Source organism: Anopheles aquasalis, chromosome 2 (assembly GCF_943734665.1).
Source record: "Anopheles aquasalis chromosome 2, idAnoAquaMG_Q_19, whole genome shotgun sequence".
Classification (NCBI taxonomy): domain Eukaryota; kingdom Metazoa; phylum Arthropoda; class Insecta; order Diptera; family Culicidae; genus Anopheles; species Anopheles aquasalis.
Genome location: NC_064877.1, coordinates 83477980 through 83504070, shown reverse-complemented (window position 1 = coordinate 83504070; position 26091 = coordinate 83477980). Strand labels below are relative to the sequence as shown.

The 26091-nt window shown below is 49.7% G+C and overlaps 1 long non-coding RNA gene across 1 annotated transcript; it reads left to right on the top strand.

Moving 5' to 3' along the window:
- The first annotated feature begins 572 nt into the window (after positions 1 to 572).
- Positions 573 to 25411, top strand: LOC126570152 (uncharacterized). The gene is made up of 3 exons (XR_007607825.1): positions 573 to 724; positions 2286 to 2365; positions 25329 to 25411. It is a non-coding gene; the product is annotated as an uncharacterized LOC126570152 (long non-coding RNA).
- Positions 25412 to 26091: the final 680 nt, after the last annotated feature.

Here is a 26091-nt window from a genome sequence, read left to right as displayed (position 1 = left end):
CTCTCTCTCTCTCTCTCTCTCTCTCGGTCTCTCGCTTGCTCATCCACAAGAACTTTGCTTATCGTGGTCTCGTCGTCATCATCATCGGGACTTGCCAGTCGTTCCTGATGGCCTGGTCACTCAACACACTCAGTCTCAGAGTGTAGTGGATTCGCTGGTAGTGGTAGTAGTACCAGCGAGTTGGCCAAGTTCTTACTAAACGCCCAGCTCGGAACAGAACCACCGTTCTCGGTCACCGCAGGCACTGGACCGACGGCTACTGGCCTGAGTGTGTCTGTGATGGCCACAAAGCGCCTGGTTGCGAAGCCAAACTCCGTGCCTTTGGCAGCGCGTGTTATCAGTTATCGCGTCGACGTTGTGCGGTCGAGACGCGCGCGCCCGTTCCCCGAGGAGTCGTACAAGTGGCCGGGAGTCTCGTGTCCCCGAGGGTGGTCTCGATCTCGATCGGCGAAAGGCGCGCGTGTCTGGTAGTGGAACGATATCGATCGATCTGTGGCGATTGGAACTTCATTTCTCGCGTGACGACACATTTAACCCGTGCCATTGGATAGTATCCAGTAGTGACCGACCGCGTGTGTGCAAATGTGTGGCTTTTTGTGGGCGGAATGCATTCAAATGATACCGTCGAACCATCACCAGGACCGGGATAGAATTGTCCGGAACCAATACTGCTGCTGGTGCGTTATCGGTGTGCAAAGTAGTGCCAAGTAGTGTCCAAGCGATGGTAGGTTCCAAAGCGGCTGTAAAGTGAGGCCAAAGAGAACGAGACACTGCTGGTGATGCGGCGACACATGTAACATATGGCATACCGACGCAAGACGACAACGACGCCCAGTCGGTTCCAAGGAGAAAGGTTCCTAACGCCGCCCCCACCAACACGTGTGGAAGGGATCGTGTGAACAGCGCGTGTGCCTCTATTACGTTCTCTGCAACGATAAGCACATTTCAATTCTGAAACATCGTGACGCTCTAGCAGAATGTGAGTGGAATTTTGGATTCAAAACCACCCAAACGGTCAACGGACACCGCCATCGACTCGACCGCTAGCATCTGTTTTATCAGTTCGGCGATGCTTTGAATCTACGTTAAAATTGGGCAGCAACCGAGCTGTGAGCTCACAGACCACAGGATACCATTTTGAATAAATCGAATACTCTCTCCACGCAACGCCACCCCGGGCGCGCTGGTTATCTAACCAACACTTTCGAGGTTTTCGCGATGACAAGCGGAATGAATCGCAGTATCACACAGCGAATCAGCGGTGGCTCAAAGGCATCGATGATCGATTATCGGTGGATCGGCAATGAAAATATTATCAATATATCACCGCGAACAGCGTGCGGAAGCAGACGAGCAGAAGCAATCCTCACCATAAACCTACTCCAACGCAAATAGGAAAAGGGAAAGCAATGAAAAGCCGCACAACCCCGGTAGCGAACCAACCATGGAACAATCCTCGGATACGATTGCTGTAGGGACATAAATGGTGCGCAAAGACGCCATCATCACCACCGACACCAGTCGAGTAGGGTGTTAGGAGCCGTGGGGGGATATATATTCCAATGATTCATGAGCGAAACGCACACGCTCCGGTCCGGATCCACTCGAATTACTTTATCATCATAATCCCGACTTCTAATGGGTTGCTCTTTTGTTTCGGTCCACGGTCCTCGTCGATGTGCTCGGTGTACCGGCAGGAAGCAGTTCGTTCCGCCTTACGCTGAGCGGCACTTCTTCACAGCCCGTCGCTGCCTTCTCCTTATAATACCCATTTTGTTTTTTTTATTTTCTTTGAGACGATTTCTTCTCTGTCTCTCTCACGCTCGCTGGCCGTCTTGGTCCAGCCTGTCGATGGGGATTCGTTTTGCACCATCGACACTTAATGGGTTTATTTTAATGCGATGCGATGCGATGTGATGTGATGTGATGGTGGCGTATGCTGCTGCTGCTCCTCCTGCTCGATATGCTGCTCAACACAATCACACATATACACTGGCACAACAAGGCAAGCACACTACCAAACGGCTGGTTAGTGTTTGCTTTGGATGGAGGAGTGCACACTTCTCCCGAGCTGTAATTTGATGATGATAAAGCGAACTGTTTATTAAGCAATTCAGCCAACATTGTGCTCCGTTGCGACTCGCAGTCTCGCAGCAATGAAAACTGGCGCGCGAATACGATGGCCAAACGCCCCGTACAGTAACTAGCTAACGAAATGGACAACATAAGCTTCCAATTCTTGAACTCATTTTTCTCACCTACTTCTCTCTTGCTCTGCTTTTCAGAAACACGACGAACACATCGCCGGTCGCCATCGTCCTTGCTCGCCACAGGGTTCGCTACGATGCTGCTGGCTACTGAAAAGGTAGGTGATTCATGCGGACTTATTATTATGCTGCTGCTGCTGCTGCTGCTACGATAGCCCTCTCGAGTGCAGAATGTTTGCTAATGAACGGCAGTGCCCCGGCTACCAGTTTTAAATATTAACCACATTGTCTGCAGTTGATGGCCACCGTGCAGATGGTAATAAATTTTCAACATTTATCAGCCTCGCTCGGCGAGCCTCTTTTATGCGCGTTCTTCCTGCCTTTGGCGGCATGCACCCTTCTGTTTTTGCAAATTGCATACCATGGCCGGATTTTACGCCGGACCCTTTAAAGCGAACAGCTCTGCTTTGAGTAGAGATTAAAGCACCATTCATCCGAGAACATTAGCCACATTATTATGCAGTCCACCATTTTGTAGACGCGCAGGCCTAGTGCCTTACACTTTGCGTGCGCGCTGGCCATTTCGTGTTTGTTAATGACCGTATAGCATTTATTCCTACGAGTTGTTTTAGCCACGGGGAGGAGTCTGTTGATTGGAAGGACTTTAGAGCTGTTTTGCGGGTTTTTAGCACGCCTGCTCCTGCTCACAAAAGAACACGGAAGCTTCGGTGACCAATAAGAACGCTTCTAGTTTGTTTGTGGCAAGTACGTTGCTAAGCAGCAGACAAAGAAGGTCTTAGTGGAACGACGCGAGAACCAACCAATCATTCAGCCCATTTCAGGTCTTTATCCTATCAGCGAGAAGTATAGTGTTCCCCCACAAAAAAACACGAAAAAGACAAAAAAGTCTAGTGGTAATCCCAAATGAGATCGATGCTAGATTTAAAATAGTTTTTCGACCCTCACGGATACCTTCACGAGGCACAACTCCGTACAAGTATCATTGTAAACGTGACAACGGTTCCCATAATCATGCTTGAACCGTTTACGAACGGTGACAACGGAAGCAATATGCTAACGACACATGCGCCCCAAAAAAGTGCTTCCCAACCGTTTCCCCTTCCCCCTTTCTTTTGTTGCTTCGATCTCCTTTCGTTGCCGGTGTTTATCGATGATAACCTTACACCGTACCAGCCATGCCTGTGTCTCATCGGGCTTCGGCTGCTCCCGGCGGACGGGGGGTAAAGGTGAAATTTTAGACTTTTAAACACTCGCCCGGTCCCGGTCCCGGTCCCGGTGTGGTGAACGGCGGCGGCGGCTGCTTCGATGGCGTAAGGTTCCTCGCACGAGGTTCATCGTGTCATCGTCGCACGCCGTCTAATCGCCATCGTCGCTAGTCGCCGAGTTGTATTTCGGGTATCCCACTATCCACCAACACCACCACTGCCTAGCGACATCGAGCAGAAGAAGTCTCCGGCATTGACATGCAAATGAATGTAAAGTCATGCTTATCGCTCGACAAACAGTGACGCGACCCCCGTGCGTGCGGCTTCAGTCTGAACCGCTCTGAACCCTTCGGCCTTTTTTCCCCAGGGTTTCGGCGTTCATTTTTCGTTTTCTTTCCTTTTTTTCCAAGCTACGGTCTATCCTAGTACCCTGTCATACGAAGCCTGGCCTCTAAGTCTATTTGTCATGCCGGCACATTCCTTCACCTCGCCCAGGCCTACAAACCGGTCCATATGGTACGGAATACCCGGGAAGGGGCTTACGGTTAGTCTACTTCTCCTTCTTAAACTGGGCCTAGCTGTCTTCGCACCGTATCTCAGGCATCGGACACCGTCGATGCAACAGAGTGCGCGCGCGAGAGAGAGAGAGAGAGAGAGAGAGAGAGAGAGAGAGAGAGAGAGAGAGAGAGAAGCGCAAAACATTCAAGGAAAAAAAATCGACGGCCACGTGCTTCCAATGGACAAGCGTGTGGTGTGCTTGTGTTTGCAAATGAAACGCATGACTTCCTCCAAGAGCATAACAGAAGGAAGGAAAAAAAGTCACAACGAAACTGATAAGAAGCGAGATAAAAGATAAATAAAGTCAAAGAGTGTAAAGAATAAACATAAGCTGCTGCTGCTGTTGCCGTGGCGCCCCCCCGGCGGACTTACGGACTGGTGTGGCTCCTTCCTGATCCTCATGTTTGCCGAGCTCTGGCGGAAGCACCCAACGATAGCGCTGCTGGCGTCGGAAGGCGATGGAACGGAATAAAAGGGGTCCCACAGCCAAAAGGTGCTGAATGTTTAACTTTTCTGATCCCGATTTTTCGGCGCCCAGTTCGATCGAAGCGACCAATCGGTCGGCTCGGCTCGGTGGCTTGAATTTAACCAAAAACCCGATTCCGGGGTCAGCACTATCGATGACAGCTGCTACTATCTGATGGCATTCTTCCGGCATTCAGTGTCTGCGAGCAACACAACGGCAGAAACTTCCCTTCAGGGCTCTGCTCTCTGAACCTCTTTAAAACACCTTATGCCTTTAGCATAGTGGCGAGCATCGGCAGCAGCAATTACACTTCATAACCTCATTATCTGCGGATGATTTGATAATCCTTCGCGTTCCACATTGAATGCGTGGCTGGGAGGCGGGGTGATTGTGGGAGCTGTCTGTCGCTGATTGACAGATGTCTACTTCATTATGATTCATACCGCTGGGGCAAGGGGCATCCGTGGCGCCTTCCAGTCCGTCCTTCCGTCCGTCCATCCATCCGGATTTTCCGGCTTGGATGGAACGCCATCACGCTCGGAAGGAGACAGAAACGGAGAGGATCACAGCACGAGGTTTGGTCCTCATTTTACCATTTTTAAACATTCATGACGTGCGATCCGATCCCGGCCCAAAAACACCTCTTTTCCCTTCCTCCTTTTCTTACGTCTTCACCACGGAAGGCTGCAAATGAATCGAATGCGCGCGCGAACTGGTGAAACATTTGAACAACCGTTCCCTTTTTTTCCACTGCTGGCGATGTGAATACTAAAGTCCTTTAAAAGAGGAGTAAAGGAAAAAGAGGAGAAGCTGGCGTGGGTCGATGCTGCTTTTAATAAAAATTCCTTCCTCCCGCTCCATATGACGAACCGGACGAAGAGCAGCCACGAAAGGGGTTTTCCGAGTGCCGAAAGCAGGTCCTGTGTATGTTTGTGTGTCTGTGTAATGCCACTCGTTTGCCACCACCGTGACGCCGCCACCACACTTCACCGCCAAATTATGCTGTGGAAGCTGAGCGGGTGCGCTCGCGCGCGCTCGAGAATCGTAATCCAATTAAAATCGTTTTAATTTCAATTCATAATTGAAACGGTCCGTGCGCGCCCCTCACACCCAGCGAACGGCCATTGAATTGGGTGCAAAGCCATGGTTGCCGGCTACATTGAAATTTATGTAGCATACTCGGTCTCGGTTTCGGTCTCTGGAGTCGGCCACGGTCAGAATCGTGCGGAATTCTCGTGGATTTTCTCGCACTATTCGGTTACGCGACTTTGCAGAACGTAGTTGGGAGGGTGTTGTCGGGGCCGGCAGTCCGGGACCTTATCAAAACCAAATCCAACTCTACCTTTTGTTTTGCAAATTGCCAACAATTGCCATTAATGAGGTACACTATCCGCGAACCGGAGAAAGCATTGACCGACCGTCCACGGCGATGGCAGTGGTATCATTGAGCAATCGGAGCTAATGGAATGATAAAAAGTTCTTTAAAAGTACTAAACACCAAAGTGAAGGTGGGGTGGATCCAACCATTTCGATTGCCGTGTCGCAGTCGAGTCCAGGGAGCGAAAACTCACCTTGCGGACTCGCAAGGAAGGATATTCCAAGCAAACAATGACTCCTCTCGCTCGCTTCTGGCTCATCGTCCACAGGACATTTTGTGCTTGTGTCCTGTTCATGTCCTTGGTTTCACCGTCACCATCAGGACGAGCGAGAAGGAGAGGAAGGACCGTCGGTTGCCCTAATTAAAAAGTAAGCAGCGAAGCGGTTCCACCCCAGCGAAGGATGCGCCTCGCTGCTCTGCTCTCTGCGTTTGTGTTTGTCTCTGTCAGTATGTTTGTGTGCGGTAATGTTGTGATAGCGTTCGCGGGGGATGGAAAAAACCTCCCTCTTCGTGTGCCACCCAACAGGCAACATAGCGAAGCAGCGCAATAATGAAAAGCGCATCGATCCACGGCTGGAGGACTCAGGACGCTGCAAGGACGCTTAATGCTCTCGCAAAAATGCCAACAAACGCGCCTGGCCGACGACGACGATGATGATGATGATGAGGATCGGGACAATATATAGAGTGAAAAGCCGGAACGAACGGACCGGACGGAACGTAACGGGGGAAACGTGCAGGAAAATAAAAACAGGAAAAACCAGTGGAAAAACCCGGGAAAACCCCCAAAACAAACGATGCGAAAATCCCTTCCCCACCGCCGAAAAAGCTTACGGCAAGCGGGGGCACATTACACTCACTACTTTGAACTTCATTAAAATGGAATCCCCAGCAATTACCCCGGGCTGGAGAAAAAAGGGGGTAAGGACACCAGAGGCAGAGTGTGGTAGACCCAGCGCGTTCCTGGGCCTGTGATTGTGTGTCTGTGTGTCAAAAGTTTTGAAGTTTCGAACGGAACTAGAAACTGAAATTGTTGACTGAACGCCGGTACGCTGGTTCCAGCTGGTTCCGTTTTTTTTGTCTTTTTTCCCCCGGATTCTGTTCCCCAGAAAACCGAGGCCACCTTTCAGCGGGCGCCAAACGGTGACGACTACTAATTGGCGAAATGTCGCGCCCGAATGCCCGGTCACCAGGCCTTGTTACGGTACCGGACCGGATTCGTTCTTCGTGCGACCAGTTTTGAAATTCACTTTTTGTGATCGCGCACTGGGTGATCGCTAGGAAAGGCCGCAGCTAGCTGGTGCGCCGGATTGGATTACTAGCGCGAAACACAACGGACTTCCTGAGCGAGCGTAATTGGTAACCTGGAACTCTCCTGCCACTTGGTGGCCACTTCAGTGAACTTTAGCATTTCGCAGCGAGGTCAAAACAATCGAATCACAAACCGACACCATGAAACACAACTGCTCTTCAGGTTTCACAGGCTTCAAAAGTGTCCCAATTAGGGCATTTGAAAGACTCCTTTCCGTTGAGGTTCGCGAAGGTAGCGAAAGGGGTTGGACTGGTAAAAAAAAGGGGATAGGAAGAGCGTGGAAAAAAACACTCTGGATGACAGATTTAATACTGCGGAACTGCGCCGATTGTGACACAAGTCAAACATTCCGTCCACGATAAGTCAAACATTGGGCTGCTCGAACCTGAACTCTGATCCGCTCGGATCCGCATCATCCCCTGACGCTATTCTGCTAATCCCAGACCCGGAGGGAGAAGCAGTAGAAGAAGAGGCTGAAAAGGGAGGAGGGGGGTCCAAATTTAATTAACCCGAACAGTGTTTGAATACTTAAGCTTGTCAATTATTTACAGTATCGATCCATCGCTGGTCCCACACCGTTTACCCACCTTCCTTCCTTCCTTCCTTTCCTTCCTTTCCTGTTGCGTTGTGCGCAGAGTGACGACGATGCCTTGACGCGATTGATGGAATGGGCGATGGAACATCCACCGACAAGCGTCTGCGTTGACGCAAAGGTCGTAAAATAAGGAAGCAGTCGGTGGAGGTGCGAGGGCGAGACAATTGTGAAAATGGTCCAACAGTGGATCAGACGACGAACAGTGTGTCGTCAGCCGCTGGTGTGTGTTGCAGGATTGGTGGCGATAATCTCTTCCCTTTTTCTCCTTCTTGTTGTTGGCAGCATTGCTGGTGCTGGTCACCGCACCGTGGCATGCCCTCGGTTGTAATGGTTTACCGTGTCGGAGCGCGTTCTGGTCGCGGTAACTTCCTTAGCGACCTATCTAGGGATGTGTATCAATGCGGTCGTCTTGCGGAAGTGGTTGGGAATGGGGACTGTCTGCGATACGGACAACTATTTGTACTTTATGCCTGCCAGCCAACCAGCCAGCCAGCCGTCCAGTGCCAGGGGACCAACCGATATCTCTGCCATTTAGGGAGACGACGTACAAATGGGTTGCTTTGGGTGGTTTATATCTTAATTGAATTCTTCCTTTCCACGCCAAAAAGAAGGTAAAACCGAGGAAGAAGGTGGAGAAACGAATGGAAAGGGATTCCCCGACAAACATATTGGAAACATATCTAGTAACACTCTTCCTCCTAGTGGATGGATAGTGTGATCCATTCCCATCCTTTTTTTTTCCTTTCGGTCGTCTTCCTGCTCCTGGTGAGTGCTGTGCTACGATTTATGTGCTGCTTGTCCTTGCTTGGCTTCCTGGCTGCTGCTCCTGCCGTTCCTCCATTCGCCAACTCAATCGATTACGTCGAACATCACACCGGATAGTATCATTTTCACGTACTTTCCGTCCACCACCAACCACCATTCTTCTTCCTTTCGCTTCGATCTGACCCTACCCAGTGCTTAACGAAGCGTTTGGCGATGGAGTCACCTGCTGCTGCTGCTCCTTTGGTTCCGTTACGTGTCCATCAGCTCAGTTCTATCGCTTTTCGGTACCACTTTTCCCCCATTTTCCCCCTCGGCACGGCACTATTGGACCATCACGGGAAGGGATGGTCCGCTTCTGGACTTGATTAGTAACAAACAACGACGGCTGCCAGCCGGTGAAAGGCAAAACCATGAAGCGGATCGGAAGATGGGGATGGTAGATAATGGCAGATAGTTGTAACACAGGACATGCACACACAGGCACACAGACATCGTCCTGCTTATCGATAAATTTCCTAAAACGATTGCTCGACCCTCCGCCAAAGGATGTTAGCGAAAAAAGAAGACCGAATCCATGGTGTCAAGAGCGGGGGGGTGTCGAGTCGAGAAGCTCTGTCTCATCTGAAGGACCCCAATTGACCTGTAGACTCATCGTGAGACTCACCTGTCCTTGGTTTAGAGTACCGATGTTTGTGCTATCTTGCTCCCACTTATGCTGTTCTGTTCTTTCGATCGACTGAGCCAGAGAAGGGGAAACTCGAGAACAATCAACTCCAACTTCCCGGCGGTGCACAGATTGTATAGGGCTCGAAAGATCCACCACAACCGCCATCTTGTCTGAAAGGTGAGTGTGTTTGTGCGTATCGTGCGATATGTTTTTACCTTTTTCTCGACATATTTTTTGGACACCCGACCACGAAGCAACAACATCATATTTGACGGTGAGGGTAGCGAGATAAGACAGCGATGGCCGCAAGGAGATGGATGGGTTTGGCTGTACAGCACAGCAAGGATGCTTGATGGTCGGTACTCCCACGGCTGAGAGGTGACTTCAGCGATGGAATAGCTCATGTACAAGACGATAGAGTACTCCATTACCGTGCGTCGTTTGACTAGTCCCCACGGAATCGGAAACATTTACTGATCGGTAGTCCGTTGAGGTCTCCGCTTAAGCTATTGATGTAGTTAGTTGTTGGATGGACATGGCTCTATCGAAATGTGTAGTCCTTTTCGAGCTCGAGCGGGAACAGATAACAGTGACAGCTTATCATCTCTTAAAACTCTTTCAAACACAATTGTAGACATTGTAAAGAATCTTTTTCTCCAGAAATAATGTCCAGGCTGTCTGTTGTTGAGCCCTTTACACGATTATTATGTTTTCAATTGACTTTCAATTGATTCTTTGGAGTATTTTATTTTGTTTAATAACGTCACCAACAATCTTCTTGTTGAGATAAAGCCGTTGTTACCAAACAAACCCCAAGTGAGTTAATGGAATGGATGAAACTTTTTATCGAAATCATCATCATCGCTTTCCCTGCAATGCTTTCATCGCCAATTGAGGCCCCTCATACCCCTTACGGTTTACTGTTTGACCACTGAAACCACCCAACTCCGACAAGCACTTCCAGTCGTGCGAGCTGCTGCTGCTGCTAGGCGTTCTTGATGGTCATCATTCGCTAATAACTGGCGCACCGAAATAAAACACCCTTCGGCTCATCATTTTCACATCCGAAAACGTGTGGCCACGATGCCACGCAGTTCGTCCGCCATTTCCATCATTCCATCACCCGGCTTTATGTTCGCTTCGATCTGATCCGCACATCCGCCTTCTCCGTGGCCTGTGGTTCCGTGTCCATAAAACTAGCAACAGATGATCAGGCCCCCGAAAACCCCTCGAACGGCCCTCGGAATGCGGGAGATACTAAAATTTTACGATCGCACACAAACACTTTTATGATGCAGACACGAAATGTACGAGTGACGGTGGTGGTGGTGGTGGTGATGGTGGCGGTGATGTAGCCCTCAGCCAGCGCAACCAGCCAACCAAAGCGAAGGTCGCTTCGAAAACGGAAAACCCCAGAGTTTCCAACGGCGAAAGCGCTTTTGCAAAACGGAAAAATCGTTCTTTCCTGCCCTGTGCCTGTGTGTGCGTCCGTGTGCTCTCTGGTTCTCATCAACACGTAAACGATTTGGAACATTTTGTGGGCCAACAGACCCCCCCCCCCCCCCCGTTCCGCTCCGGGTCCCTCATTACTCGCAGTCAGGAAGTGCGAGGACCGACCCATTTTAAATCATCACAAATAGCTTAGTGCGTCGACCGGGGGGCCGGGGCAAACAGGCGACTGAGATGAAAAAGCATTTGCCTTTCCTTTTTTTTATTATTTCCTTTCATCTAACCGGGAACTGGCAGGAACAGGGGAAAGGGGGGTAGGGGGTTTAAACGAGTGAACTACCCTTCAACACCCCTTCGAGCTCCAAAAGGGTGCTGCTCGTTGCTGCTGCTACCATTTGTTGGATTACTTTATTCAAATATGTGTTGCGCCGAATGTATGCTCCCTTCTCCTTTGATCCAGCAGCAGACTCCAGCGAGCGGGGAGGTGTGATTAAATTAAAATATTTGACTACTTTGTCTGATGCTGATTGCGAGAGGGTGGTTATGCTGTGGACAGCCGTGCCCCAATTCCTACGCCCCAGAAACCAACTGCTCGTTATGGAAAGAATTTTGAAATTACACATCTCTTAGTCACGCATTAGATGCTTGGTTTTATTGCCACCCCCATCCCCTCGCTCTCTTGCAAAACATAGCGCAACATGTATCCATGTTTGGAGTACAGTTTCGTACGTTCCAAATCTCGGAATGCTAGACAGTGATCGTGTACCGGAAAAGTCCAAAAAACCTTCAACCTGCCATCCAGGTGCCGGCGCATCACTCACTCCTCGCTCGGTGAGGAGGACGAGCGCTCTCTCTCTCTCTCTCTCTCTGTAAAGTGGCTCGATCATAAAAATGTAACATTTCGTTGAATGTAAAACAAACAAATTGTTCACCCCAAAAAAAAAACCTCCAACCCCGGTGGTAAAATGATGAAAATTGTCGGTTTTATCCGGTGGCCCGAGAGTTGTTGCTTTTTGAAACTCACGCTGCTTGTTTTTACATTTTACATTTTACCATCACTCACCGAGCACCTTCTACCCTTTCCCTCTTTTCCCCGGGATAACGGCAACCAACCGGTAACGTGAGAATTGACCTCAACACTGCAAAGGAACGAAGCCGTTTGCGTTTCTCGTGCACTCTTTTCGCTTGCTAGCAGCGCTCGCTCCGGGCTCGCTCTCTGTGGCCGAGTTCCGGGCTTATCAGTGGAATGCTGGTGGCAGTAACCGTGAACGAAATGATATGAAATGGAGCCGGAACATAACGAAATGGTCGCCAGCAAAATGGTGAAAAAGGAAGAGAAGAGAGAAGCAAAAAAACCGTAACTGCTGGCCTCGTGTACGTTGCCGAGCCGTAGCCACAAACCTTTCGTTATTTCCATCAACTAGATGGAAAGCTCCACCGTCACCGTTGCCGTCCCCACCGGTCCCACCTGTGAACTCAGCCGCCTGCGGCCTCAGCAAATAACGCAAATTGCAAACAGCATAACTACATCGTGCCACCGCATGTGTGCCATTCTGTCTGCCGATTTGATGTCGAGCTTCCGGTTATTTCATAAATTCTCCAAAAGCATTCTGCGGCGCACGGTTTGCCGCTTCACTCACTGAGCAAGAACGCGCTTTAACCCAGCATAATAATGTTTGCTGTAAATGAAATAGTGAATCGCTCTTACTATTCTATGATGTCTTATGTTGCTTCTCGAATCTTATGAAGCAAAAACCCTTTATCCTGTAAATCAATACGGAATGTCGAAATACCGAAATGCCAACATAACATACCAAAGCCGATAAAGTTAAGATTATAAGCGCTCGATTGGTTAACGGTTCGGAATTCAAACACATTCCACTCCGAACTGTGTCATCCCCGTGTTACTTGATATTGCGGTGGTGCATATTGCTGCACCAGAAACGCGAGGGCGAACACATTCTACCACGACCAGCGCACTATCAGTGAGAGAAATGGCATACCATGGCATGTTATGTGTAATACCGTTTACCGTAAGGAATGTAGAATGCCGTTGCGAGTGCATCCAGTGCACGACAGCACGATGGCCTCTTCGGATGACATTTCGGAAACGGATTAGACACCAATCAATCGAATCGTTAGGAGTGAAGTGACGGACCACCACCGCGAACCTGTCGACAAGCTAATCCGACATCACCTTCGCGCTTTACACCGACGATGTAAAGCCACACAGTGGACACATGTTTTCACACGCGCTTCTGTGCGCCTAGCACGGTGCACGATCTGGTTTTGCACCCCTTTTCTGCTCCGATATTCGATCCTATTCGATGCTTCCCCCCAAAAACCCCTTCTCCGGTAGACCGGATGATGCCGTTTGCTGCGTTCGCGGGCCGGAATGAGCTCATCCGATGTATGTCACGACGGAAGCTTCTCGTTACACAGGCGCGCGCACTCGCGTCGTAGAAGAGGGGGTCGTTCCACCCTCGACGGGTTTTTTTTTATGTTGCAGAAAACCGGAGATCATAATGGTCTGATGCAGAAAGGAAGGAGGAACGCAGTAGCAGCAGTTCGGCAGTAGAAAAGAGCAAAAATGGAACCATCAACCCTCCCATCCTCGTGGGGCATGTCCGAGCTCATCGGTGGTCCAGCAACCCTCTTTCTCCCTTTTTCACACCCCGCCGAGGCCCCCTTTTCACCATCAAACACCCACATTGGACATGTTCGACGGACGAATGATGCGACATTTCCTCTTGCGCCTGCTCTTGCCCCCCCGATAACCGGCCCCAGGGTTCTGCGGGCTGTTAATCATGGACACAGATCCGTCGGATCGACCGGTGTCAACGCATTGACTCCGCTACCACCACCTCGCCAGGCCCCGGTTTCGGTCTCATAATAAAAACAAATAAACTGCCGGCGTCGGCCATTGCGGGGGCTTCCCAGATCGCTGGCTAGCTGGCTCCGACTCCGACTGCGGCGCTCGGTGGTCCACTCTCCCAGCATGATGGTGCGCATGCTGGGCACGGAACGAGAATTTTATTTATATTGTTTTAATCAACATCAATTTACTCTCTGTCGCTGGTGAAGTGTTCAGCAGCAGCAGCAGCAGCAGTAGCAGCGTGATTGAATCCAGGGCCACACGCGAGCGTTGCGAGTTGATGCTGACGAACACCAACGTGGACATGAACGCGTGGAGGGCATCAGAATGTGGCGGCAGCATGATCGATGATATAGCACCAGGCTGCTGCTGATGCGTTGATGCTCCAAACACAAACGCGCGAATCCCAAAAAAGGAACATTGTGTGGTGCGTTTGGGCCTTTGTCGTCCTCACTGTCGGTGGTGGCCATATGTTAGCGAGATGCATGTCCTCGGTTGGGCCTTTTTCATCATCGTAGCTAACACTCCATGAAGCCAGCGTGCACAAAAAATGCGAAACGAATAACCAAATCAAGCATTAAACTGCAGTGGGGCCAGTGCGATTTCGCCAATTCGCTCTGCGCTTCTGCATCAAACCGCGGGATCAATGGCTAGGTGCAGTTGGCATCTCCTGCCGTGCGCGATACCATGGAATGCCAGTGGCACTGATGGAATTTGTTGAAAAGTAAACATAAAACATGCTTGCCGGTGAAAATAGTCGCGACAGGCCGACAGTGATGTTGGGATTAAAAATGCATTCCCAACCGTTTCGAATGCATTGTTTCTGCTTGGCGAGACCAGTTACTGTTTCTGAACGGACGATAAAAGGATGTACGTTGCTACAGAGTAATGCAATTGATGAAATATTCACAAAATTTATCAATGGCATGCTCAACAGTTTTCAGTTTTGTGACTAGCTGTTTGAATTGTAGTTATTTTAAAATAGTTTTAAGAAATTTCTTGGCAGCTAATACATTAATTTTGAATCAATGAGCTCGTTTTTATGAAACAAAATCATGTTTCACGTTCTTCATGCTGCATTTTTTTTTATTAAATTGTGATTTTTAGATAACAAACAGCTGAATGGGACAATTTATTCCTTTCTTGCATAAGCTTTAATTAAGAAACATTCTCAGCAATCTAATCATTTTACACTCATTTTACTTCCTTGCAGTCATTTTCATACGGATTTTGCTAACATAGTTTTGATTTTATAAATGTTTCCGACTAACACACATTCATATGCCAATGCTGCAGCATAACTATCACAACTACGCCACAGAATCAGTCCTAACGGGAGCTGTGTGCAACCAAGAAAAAAAAACAAAAAACATAACAAATGGTTAACCAACATTAACAGCTTACAAGCGACAGATTTACCCAATTAAGCACAAACCAAAATCACGCTGGGCTGTTAATCACAGACGCTTCCGGAATTCTAATCACGAATCCGGCGCAATCAGCAACCCACCAGCAGCCCTCATACTCTCACTTTGTCTCTACGCACACCCTCCACAAATCGTCCGTGAATATTGATAAACGCCTCACCATCAAACGGTGGGCGTGCGAGCTGAGATCGTTGGGCAGGAAAGTGAAAGTTGACACAAATTAGTTAGCCAATTTTAGCTAATTGAATTCCTGCCCCTACCCGTACCATCATCGGAGGCTGGCTCGTCGTAAAGCATCGTCGCTTGTTCGCAACTTTTCCCGGGGCAAACTTTTAACGGCAAACCCAAAGCCAGCGCAACATAGCCAGCAGCTTCGTGTGCAGCAGAAGCAGCAGGATCCGGGACGCATCTTTCTGTTTTATTGCCCGCAATCCGGTACCGTCGGTCGGTCGGTCGGTCGACCGGGAACTCCGGTGAGCGAGGAAGCGAATGATCATCGCCATAACACTTTGATAGCCCGTTGGCACAGTTGACCTCTGTTCAGCTCTCGGCGCTTCTGTTCTCACTCTGTTTCTATCTCTCTTTCAAACTTGCACTCTCTCTAAGGGAAGAGGAAGGTCCTGGCAACAACGGAATCTCGCATTAATGCAATGTTGTTGATTGCAAACACCGGCCTCAACCACAAACCGGTGGCGGCGGAGGCGGCACACGACGACGACGACGATGATGATGATGCTGGTGTGCCCGTGGTGGTGGTGCTGGTGGCGGACAAGGAGCAGCCACGGGCTCGAGAACTCGAGCGCTCCTTGGAAAACTATAAACATTCCCGAGAAACATCATTTTTCCGACATAAAATGTTGTTCCTTGTTGCTGCTGCTGCCAGTGCTGCTGCTGTTGTCGTCGTCCTCGTCGTCATGTCGTCTACCGAGACCGAGCGCAGCACATTTTATGCTACCCGAAGCAGAAGGCAATCGACATCCTAACGATGCGAAGGCCACTTACGTTGGGGTGGGTGGGGGGGCTACAGAGGCGGGAGGGGGAACTGCAAGCGATACGGCGACCAGGCCGAGCCAACCAGCCCCTAATGCTTCTAATGCTCTAGCGATGCATGGCCAATCCGCCCGCATGTTTCCGTGGCCTTTCGGCCGCTCGGCCTCTTGCTACTCGTGGGTTTTTTTCTTCTTTTTGTTTTTCTCCTCCTGCCATTGTGGCGCACGCTGTCATCTCAATCTAACGGAACGAGACCAGGCCAACGTTCGTTCGTTCGTTCGTTCGACTGATGGTTTCATTTCGGCACATTATGGTTCGCACGGGCTCGAGGGTGGCGCGAGCATAATATGTCTCGGCAGCGCAGCACACGCGGGGGGGCCAAGGACTGTAAACATATGCTGTCCACATTCCATCCATCCGGGACCGGGCAGCCTGAGCCTCGAGTTTGTAGCACTTGATGCCACTTTATGAGCCTTCGTCTCTTCGCTTCTCTCTCTCTCTCCGGCTTGACGAACACACGACGTGTTTTGGAAACCGCGGGATGCTTTTTATGCTTGCATTTTCGTGCCTTTTTTTTGTTTCGGCTACCGACCGCTCCCTCCCGCTGCTGTGCATTGCATCCAGTCCGAGAAGGGGAAAACCGGTGGCCAGAGCTGGCTTCCTCGATGCTGGTTGGCCACCATGGCCGGAGGCAGTAAGTGGGCACTGTCATGCATGGATGCAGCACCAGGACCCTACTCACGGCCGCTTCCATATAATTCGCAGCGTGTCTCGGTGGCGCTATGCCAAAAAGAAAACCAAATCCCAGGCATGGGCATATCAAGGGATGAAAGATGCCCGAGGGCTCAGCTTGTTGCACGGGACTCTGGCCCGGGTACCTTACCATCCCTATCATCTGGTAGCCATATGTAAAGCCAAATGTAGGTAGATTTTATGTTTTACTGTGAGAGATTTGAAAATTTTGGGCAAAATTCTGCCAAATTGCTGTCTCATTTAAACACAGACGAATTGATGGTGGACACATGTTTCTTATGCTGAACAGCCTGTTTTTAAATATTCAAATTCAATTATTCAAATTTATTCCTTCCCTCAATGGAGCATTCTTTTAGTAACATAATTGTCTTTTTAAAAATTCCTCTTTATTTTTTATTCAAAATTATATATTCTTCGTCTGGTTGACATTCATGGCGTGTACAAAACATAATAAAAAATCCCTCAAAGTCTACATAAATTAAAAAAGACAAATTCGTCAGCAAAATGCATTTTCCTTCCCGGACCGTCGGTGATCATGTGCCGAACAGATTGAGCTGTTCCCCCTAAAACTCGTCTACTCATTGCCACTCGCTTCCACTCGATCCCCGGAAACTGTCCGCACGAAGAAGTGCCGGAAGATAGCCCAGGAAAACCCGGAATAAAATAGTAAAACGTAAAAAGGGCGAGAAACGATTCGCAATCAGGCAATATAGACGAGCCGGGACTGACAATATTGCACACATCACTCTCTCCCTCGCTCGCTCGCTGTCATTGCGATCTGTAGACCTGGATCGGAATTGGCCCCCTTCTTCCTTATCGCACCGGTCGATGCAACACTCCTGGCAACTGGCCGACGGGAGAGCTGTTTTTCAATTTCAAAATATGCAAATAAAGTCCGGGAATAGGAAAAACGAAGAAATTCCATCCCCAATGTCGCACCTCTACAGTTGCTTTGGTTGAGTACTGAGTGGCGACCACCGGGAGTGTAAAGTCGGGTTAGGGGGTGGTCACCCCGCTAAAAAGTGGACTCCTGCCAGCCCCGGGGGCCCGGTTGTACCGGCTGTTGGCGTTGGCGTTGGCGAAGGAATCGTAAAATCAATAACCGTATATTTACTGAACTTCTAAACCCCGTCTGAACCATTGAGCCGCTCCAATTGGCCCCATCGCCGAAAGGTCCTTCGTGTCGGTGTCCTTCTGTAGGTGTATGTGTGCGGTATGCTCGATTTTCCCACCGATAGCGGATTTCGAAACACGTTGGACAAACGCACCGTGCTGAAAGACTAGAGAGAGAGAGAGAGAAAGAGAGAGGTAAGGAAGGAAAACAACGAGCTGGATTGAATTCAAATCTGGCAACGAAGGGAAGGTACTAAAAACCATGATTGCATATCGCGTTCTCTGAGGGGGGGGGGGGGGGGCGCATACCAGTGAAAGGGGTACCTCTCTTGGGCTCACAGTTCGCTCGTTGCAGCTGCAGGGCGATAGAATGGCCACGGCCACACGAAATTGCAACCATCCAACGGCCAATCCGCAAAACCGATGCTATGAACGACTCTCCGAACTCTCCACCGTTTAGCATGCCAGCGCACCATCCGAAACTCAACGATTTCGGTGGCGAAAGAACATTTCAATGAAGGTTCTAGTGGAGTAGAGGAGATAGAGGGAACCACCGTATATTGCTCCATGGGCTGAAGCTGAATGGCGAATATGTCGGTTTTATGAAAAATGTAATTCCAAAACAGCCAAACAGCCCGAAGCGGCAACGGGGCGGCGACGGTGGTGAAGGTGTAATGGTGCTGCAACACTGCACTTACTGCAGGAAGAATGTAACATCACCTGGATGCTGCACTGGAGCTGCACTCAACCACAACATTTCGACATTTTTCCGAATCCCTGAATCCGTAGTTCGGTATTTTTAATCTTCTCGATTCCATCCTTTCCGGAGCTGAGATTGCACCGCGTACGCTCTGCTGGGAAGGTGTTATCGCTTATACGGCGATGTTATGTGCACTCCCAGTGACGCGAGTGAGCAGTGACTTCACTTAGCGCGGCTTGCGATCGTTAAGGGTGACTGATTGGGGTTTGGAACACTTATTTCGAAAACTGAGCAGCCATCGTTGTGGTTCGAATTCACTTTCGATGATGGAACTTTTTGTAAAGATTTTTTAAAAATAAAAAGTAATAATTCTATGCCTAAAGAATATTTAAGTATGTTGTAAAATAGCAAAACATTCATTCTCTAACTTATATAAAAAAACATTTGAATTTTGTTTTATGCAAAGACAATTTTCATCTGCAAGTATTTTTTAATTTCCCGAAAAACAGCGACGCCCGACATTATATCGGCTCCGCTACAACAGCGTGATAGTTGGCCAACAATTGCGAGATAATCTTAATTAGTCATAAGCATTTTCAGGCACTTCCTGCCACCTGAACAACACTCCCAAACTCCTACGCTATGCAGCAGTTGTAGCAGTTGGCGAAACCACGAAACAGTTGGAGTCGGAATTATCAGATGCTCCATCTAGTCCGGTCCTCTAGTGCACCCTAGTGTCCCTTTGGGGCACTCCAACCGAGGAATGTGTATCTGTGTGATTACGTGATCACATTCGGCAGCCGGCCTTTCGGTGAACCGGGGCCTTGTTGTAACCCGTTTTTCGGCCGGCCACCCACTAATCACCAGTCTACCAGCATGGCCGGTGACGACCTTTGCCTACATGCCAACACACATGCTTACAGTGACACTAGTAGGCCGGACTGTAGGTTCTGGTGTCGGTGTTACCCCCGGGGTTGCAGCTTGGTTTGCTTTCTCATGTGGAAACTGGCCTCGTTCAGCAAATGGCCCCCGGAAAAACCACATCCCTAAGGGCGGACGCACTGGGGATTGGTCACTTCGTTGGAACAGCAGCAGCACCAGCAAATGCCGCTCGAGAATGGCACGAAATGGAATGTTTAATTTTCAAATTTACTCACCTCAACCTCACCAAGAGGCCAAAGGGGGCAACGCTGGTAGGCTGGAGTCGTGTGCCCACATTTCCGACACTTTGTAGTGGTAACCGCCGCGTGTTGTGTGACCGTTGACCGTTCGCCGACACCACAAATGGACCCTTGGTCCTTCGATGTGAACCCGTAGTGGACCCTGTACTGGAAATGCACGGAAAAAAGGGAAAAATAATGAAGTGAACCTCTCCGGCCAGGCCGTTGGATGCCGTTATCGGTGGTCGGGGCTTCTCAGAGATGAACGAACGGAAAGGACAAACGGAGCGCAAAAAAAAAACTGAGTAGGCAACGATCTAGCGCCCCCCGAAAGCCCCGAATGGCCGACGAATGGAAGAATTTTATTTGCAGATCTGCTCCCTCCGTACCATTTCCCTTTGCGGAGCTAATACGTACGTTCCGGGAGTGTGCGACCGCGATCATCTCTCGTGAATCGCGTTTTCTAGCCCGCTCTCCCTTCTTCGATCCATTGTCTCCACCTTTCGCACGGCAAAAGCGAGCGTATCTCGGTGTAGGCGGCTACTTCTTTGAATGTTCTCTCCCATCGGTCTGCCTGACCACTGGCCCGGACCGGACCGGACCGGACGATGGCTGAAAATGAGCTGCCCTCGCCAGGGATAATGCCCATTTTTGGCCGCCGCCTTTTGTTTTGTTTAATTTCGACCAAAACCACTTATCCGGACCATTTTCCGGAGCGGCATTTGGTGGCTCGGTTCTGGGTTTCCTTTTTTTTTGGTGCCAGGCAGATCCTTTAACCGGGTTTGGTTGCGTCAGCGCAGTCACGTCCCGTGGGCATGGTGAGGCGATTGGGGCGGTCGCCCTAAAAACCGAAAAGATCGCACCAAGAGTGTAGCCTTAATTAAAAGCTAATTGGAACTACTTTCTTTGATATTTCACACCTCCACAGTGCGTTACAGCGTGTGGGTGTGGGTGTGACACACTCTGGAAGCTGGAAAATCTTTGCCAATTGTATGCCTTCAGTGTTCGATTTTTTCAACCTTCGGAAAAACGCTACTGGGAATGTTGAGAATCGTGGGAAATACTGAACAAGGTTCTTACCACAAGGACCGTGGCCTGCAATTCAGCAGAAAGCCGGGAGGGAAAAAATGCGAAAACAGAAAATGCTGGCCGAGCCCGGCGAACCACACCGGAACCAACGGTCTACCGGATGGCAATGGTGGTGATGCAGGGAGAGGTGAAGGTGAAGCTGGAAATGTCGCGCTCGATGCGTCCTTCTGCGCGACAGCGTTAATTATGTTTCCCCCTAATGAGCTAATTAATTCAGCTTCGTTCTCGCTAACACCTCCCTCCCGTGCTCTCTCTCTCTGTCGCGCTCTGTGGGCCGTCACTACGTAGGCCGATTTTTCCGGTTTTCCGTATAATCACCTCACGGAGACACACATACATACACGGTGCCATACGGAGCCAGGGAGCCTTTGTGAGGAAATGTGGGATTAGTACAAAAAGAAAAACATGTCTTTGACATTTGTCTCGTGCACGTTGGACCTGAGGGAACGAACAAAAAAGCGGAAAAAAGAAAGAAAACATGGAGCAAGATGCTTGGGTAAACGGTTTAGCTTTAGCTTCATTCGTTTGTCTTTAATTTCTTAATTAAATTTATGATTTTCCACTCTGTTTTCATCTGGTTAGCTGTTGCTTCGTTTGCCCAATGGTTTTCATTTGTCGGTAAACTTTTATTTCGTAAGGATTTAGGGGTTTGAAAGTTGTTTGTTTTACTGATGAACTTTTACTATTTTATCACTCGATTAATAGATTTGCTTGCATTTTATAACATTATAATATTATATTTCATGTATTGTTATACCCTTTTTAAATCGAAATATGAAATATAATCCAAAAACCAAAAACAACCTTTCTTACATTTTTTCTAATTGAATTATCATCTCCACATCCCAAAAATCACCTTTAAAATGCAAACTTTCTTGCATTCTCTCGATGGTCTTTCGTTACAAAAATACTTGTCCCTTGAAACTTGAAATTAAATCAAAACATCTCTCGCTTAGCTGAAAAAGTTGACCAGACATTTTTGCGGATAAATTAAAACCCAAACCCAACGCCCGATGCGTGTGAAAGCGGACAACCCCCGAACGGACACCCACCCCAAATTTCTCGGGCGATGGGACCAAGCTCGGGCTCCGCCGGGCAAGTTTGGACCGCTGCGCCAAATCTTTCCAGCCGAAACACAGACACCTTGTGAGTTGTGGTGGAGGGAGGGGACCGAGGCAATCTTGCCGAACAATTAATGTACCCCGGGGCGTGTCGGGCGTCAGCGATTTGTTGGCCGGAAAAGTTTGTTGGCTACCACCACCACCACCACCACCACCACCTCCACACTTCACGCACCGCGTCGGAAATCCGAAAACCCGTAAGGAAATCCTCCAGCGAAACGGAACATCTGCTCACTTCCTCCCTGGTCCTCTCCATCCCTTCTCTGTGCCCGCAATTTGGCAGCAAAGTTTCCTCTCAGTCCTTCCCCCGAAACCCGAAGTGTTCGACTTTTGATTGCCTTTCGAGCGGCGAAGAATGGCGAGTCAGTGCGCACCCAGCGCGTCTCCGGTCTTCCGGAAGGTTAGACAAGAGTTTCGCCATCGGTACTGGCCATCAGTTCGCCGTTACGCACCGAGCTCTTCCATCCGAGGTCGTCTGTCTGCTCGTCATCGATAGCACCCAGGGTGCGCCATGTCGTGGAATTTGGAATAGACATCGTACATCGGTGCGCCGGTCCACCGTACGCACCACGTGACGATCCGATATAACCGAGCGCAGCGCACACCGAACGAGCAGACCAATTTCCAATTCTAATTTGCCCCTATCGCAACGTGTGCAGTGTGGCCTTTTGTCAGCGGTGTCAGCGGCCCACCAGAGAGTAGGACGAGAACGTCGGGAAGGTGTAAGTTCGAAATAATCACTGCGAAGCGCCTCCATCGAGAAGCGAACAGTGGCAGAACAGTTGTTTAGCAGACGGTATCGGTCGCTCCCCTGGTGTTTGGGGAAAGTCTTTCAGTCCCTTCCCAGGTTCTTCTGAGGTAAACTTTCGAGCGTAACGTTTGATTCCTGTTACAAATGTAGACCCCGGGAACAGCTCGTAGAAGCTAGAGAGCGACTCCCGGTGGTCGCCTCTTCGGTTCTGGTTTGGCAAACAAATTAATTGCGTTCTACCGCGCCTGGTTGCGACGGGCAGGTTACATGATATGGGAGGAGGCCCAAACTTCACTCGTAACTCGACCATCTCCCTGCCACACTCTCTCTCTCTCTCTCTGCCACCACTTGCTTGCTGGCGGGCAACTTGCTGGACCACACTAAGTGATACATCACTCCTGGACACTCCTGGGTGTGGTGGCTGCAGTGGTCTGCCATTACCTACTCTGCGATGCGATGCGATGCGATGCTGTGTGCAGTGTAGTAGAGTGTCATTTGGGTCATCTGGTCTCAACAGACCTTGTTTCCAGCCAAGCACTTCCGGTCCCGGTCCTTCGTCTCTCGAAGTCTGGTCTGGTGCTGTACAAAACTGTGTTGTGTGTGTTGGGTTGGTTCGTTATTTTGTTTATGCAAATTAATTCGCATTTTCCGCAGAATCCCACGACCTCGACCACGACGGTTTCGTCTCGCTGCAGATGGTGAGGTTGGTGGAACGAGCACAGTGTGCTTCGTGTGCTTTTGTTTGGTCTCTTCGGAGCTCGGAGTGCGCTGTACCACTGTTCGAGAGAGTCAAGAGTTGGCCTCTGGAATCTGGAGTGGCCCGGGAAAAAACGAATGACTTCCGGGAATTGGTTAGCGGAGAGCACATTCGCAACTTGGACGCTCTATTCGCTCTAGCACCCTTGTGTCGTGGAGAGGCTAATGAAAGTTTTACCAGTTTCCCTGCCACTATGCTCGTGGAGAGGTTTGAGTGTGAGATCGAAGAGGACCAAGGACCAGAACCTGTTTATCAATTTTATTTACTACCAGCTAACTTGAAGGCGGAGAGGCAGGCACATCGACCGGTGGCCGGTGCACTGCGGCAGAAAACTTGGTCTCGGGCTCGACATCAGCGAAGCTTCCAAGCACCCAGAAGGAATCGTTTTCCGCGGTGAACAAAAGACGTAGAGGTGGAAAAGGAGACGCTGAGAGAAGTAGCAATGCAATAGGTATTAGTGATTCTTTGTTTTTCCTACCTCATCCTCCTTCGTGCGCTCCTTGGAAGGTGATCATGTAAGCGACTCCCAACGGCAACACTCTGTCTCCGCTTCTCCGCCGAGACCGACCTCGCAAATTGAATCGATCCCAATGAAATATTCATCTTGGGGCCCCTGCATTCCATCCGATTTGTGGGCATTCCGGCTTGATGGTGCCGTGCGTACCGGTCCGCCAAAAACCGCCAAGTGATAAAGTTGTAAAGTTTCACCCAACCTGGCAGCCTCGGGTGCTTTGGAGAAAATCGCAGAAAAAAAACAAATGTCCGAACACAGCGTAGGGGATTGAATTGTGTTTTTTGGAAAGTTGCTCTCTCTCTATCTCTCTCTCTCTCTCTCTCTCTCTCTCTCTCTTTCTCTCTCTCTCTCTCTCTCTCTCTCTCTCTCTCTCTCTCTCGATCCTGCCAAGGGCCCATTGCCAGATTTAAAGCTTTGGCATCGTAGTGAGCGCTCAGCCCACGGTAGATAAATCTCTCCAAACGGAGGCATTAAAAGCATACGCTCAAGGTTGGTGCGCACCGAAACCGAAACGTTTGCTTTGCGGTGGCTCATCTTTCGGCGTAAGGCAGGAGCATAAGCGGGAATGTGGTCGAAGGCTACCTAAATGGGGACCTGGGTGGGTGTTTGTGTGAATTTATGTTCCAAACAACAATGAGCAACCGAAGTAGCGGCAGCAGCAGCAGCATAGACATCAGCAAACACACGCAAAACGATGTGACCGACGATCGATCGCCCCTGGGACGGCGACGGTGGCCATTTAACGCTTCGAGGATTAACGCTTCGCCTGGCCCGGATTCTGGTCCCTCCTTAATCATCTCCATCGGATGCGATGATCAGCCCGCATCGTAGCCGTCGTCATCATCATCATTTACGCCATCGATAAGCCCTCGAAATGTTCTTTTCGCGCTATGACTTTCACGGTTGCGATTGAGTCTTTCCTGGAAGGCGGCTTAGTAGCAAGGCAAGCGGTTGTCGCTATGCAAACTGCTCTTCTTTAGTGGCCTACTTGGTCTTCTTCACGGGCCCGCCCTGAAGATGGAGCCGACAGCGCCTCGATTGCTCTGTGCTCGTTGGGGTGTGAGGTGCTATCGGTCGTTATGTGCCGAGATGTGCGACGCTGGTGGCGCTCTAATCCCCGTTCCGCTGCTGGTCAGTATCGCGAGCAACGGGGCCTTCAGAATGGATGAATGTAAAATCGATTTCGATCCGGCATCTCTTTCCAACATTCCGAAAGCTAACCGCAGCCATAAGATCGTGCTAAATCTTCGCAATGCAAAAACCATAAGCGCAGACATGCTGGTGTGTACTAGAAAACCAGACAAAATACACATACACCAGCTGAGCTGTCCAGAAGTTAGTGAGGAGAAGGGAGATAAATTATGCAAGCAGCAGCAGCAGCAGCAGCAGCAGCTAGGGTGACTCGTTATGCGAAACAAATAGCAATTGATTTGCATTTTCTTGTTGTTCTTGCAGATTCCAACACCACCAGAACCACCCACCGAGCCCACCTGTGAGCGTAAGGTGAAGTGTTCTTAGAATTTATGACGCCATCGTCGTCGTCGTCCAGGCCTCCAGTCCAGGAGAAGCAGATAAGAATCTGTCGGAAAGATGCCATCAAACAAAGAATAACAAGCTCCGTAGCGACGCAAGGACACCCAGGCCAGGTAAGTTGTGTGCTTTGGGGATCCGGATAGGACACTAGAGGCTCGCCAGATGCCGAACCAGGACCCGGGAGTGGCTCTTTTGGTATTATCGGAATCGTTGGCACTTGGCAAGTGTTTTGAAGTAAGCTAAATGGCCATTTGATGGAGGATTTGCAGCAAGAATGCGATAAGCTACGATGACGCGTTATGGAGATTCTGGGCTCAGGCTCGAAGGCTACAAACTTGGCTTAGGATTTGGTTTCTAATTTTAAATCAAAATTTTATCACCAAACAACAAACAAACCCACGCTTCGCTCGGATCTACAGCCCCTTTTCGGAGTGATAAATGATGAGTGCGCCACACTGTCAAGTCGCCAGCGGCGCGCGTCCTGTGACCTGGAGCGGTTTCGGTGACATTCCACGCGCCACTCCACATTCCACTGTTAATCAGTCTCGCTCATCCGGTTCATTCAGCACAAAAGGGGGGGGTGTCTAAACGGCAGTCTGCTTAGACAGCACCGTTACCAGGCCAGATCATGTCCGGAAAGATGTTGCAACCGCTGCTGGCCAGCCCCGGGATCGCTGGGTGTCGC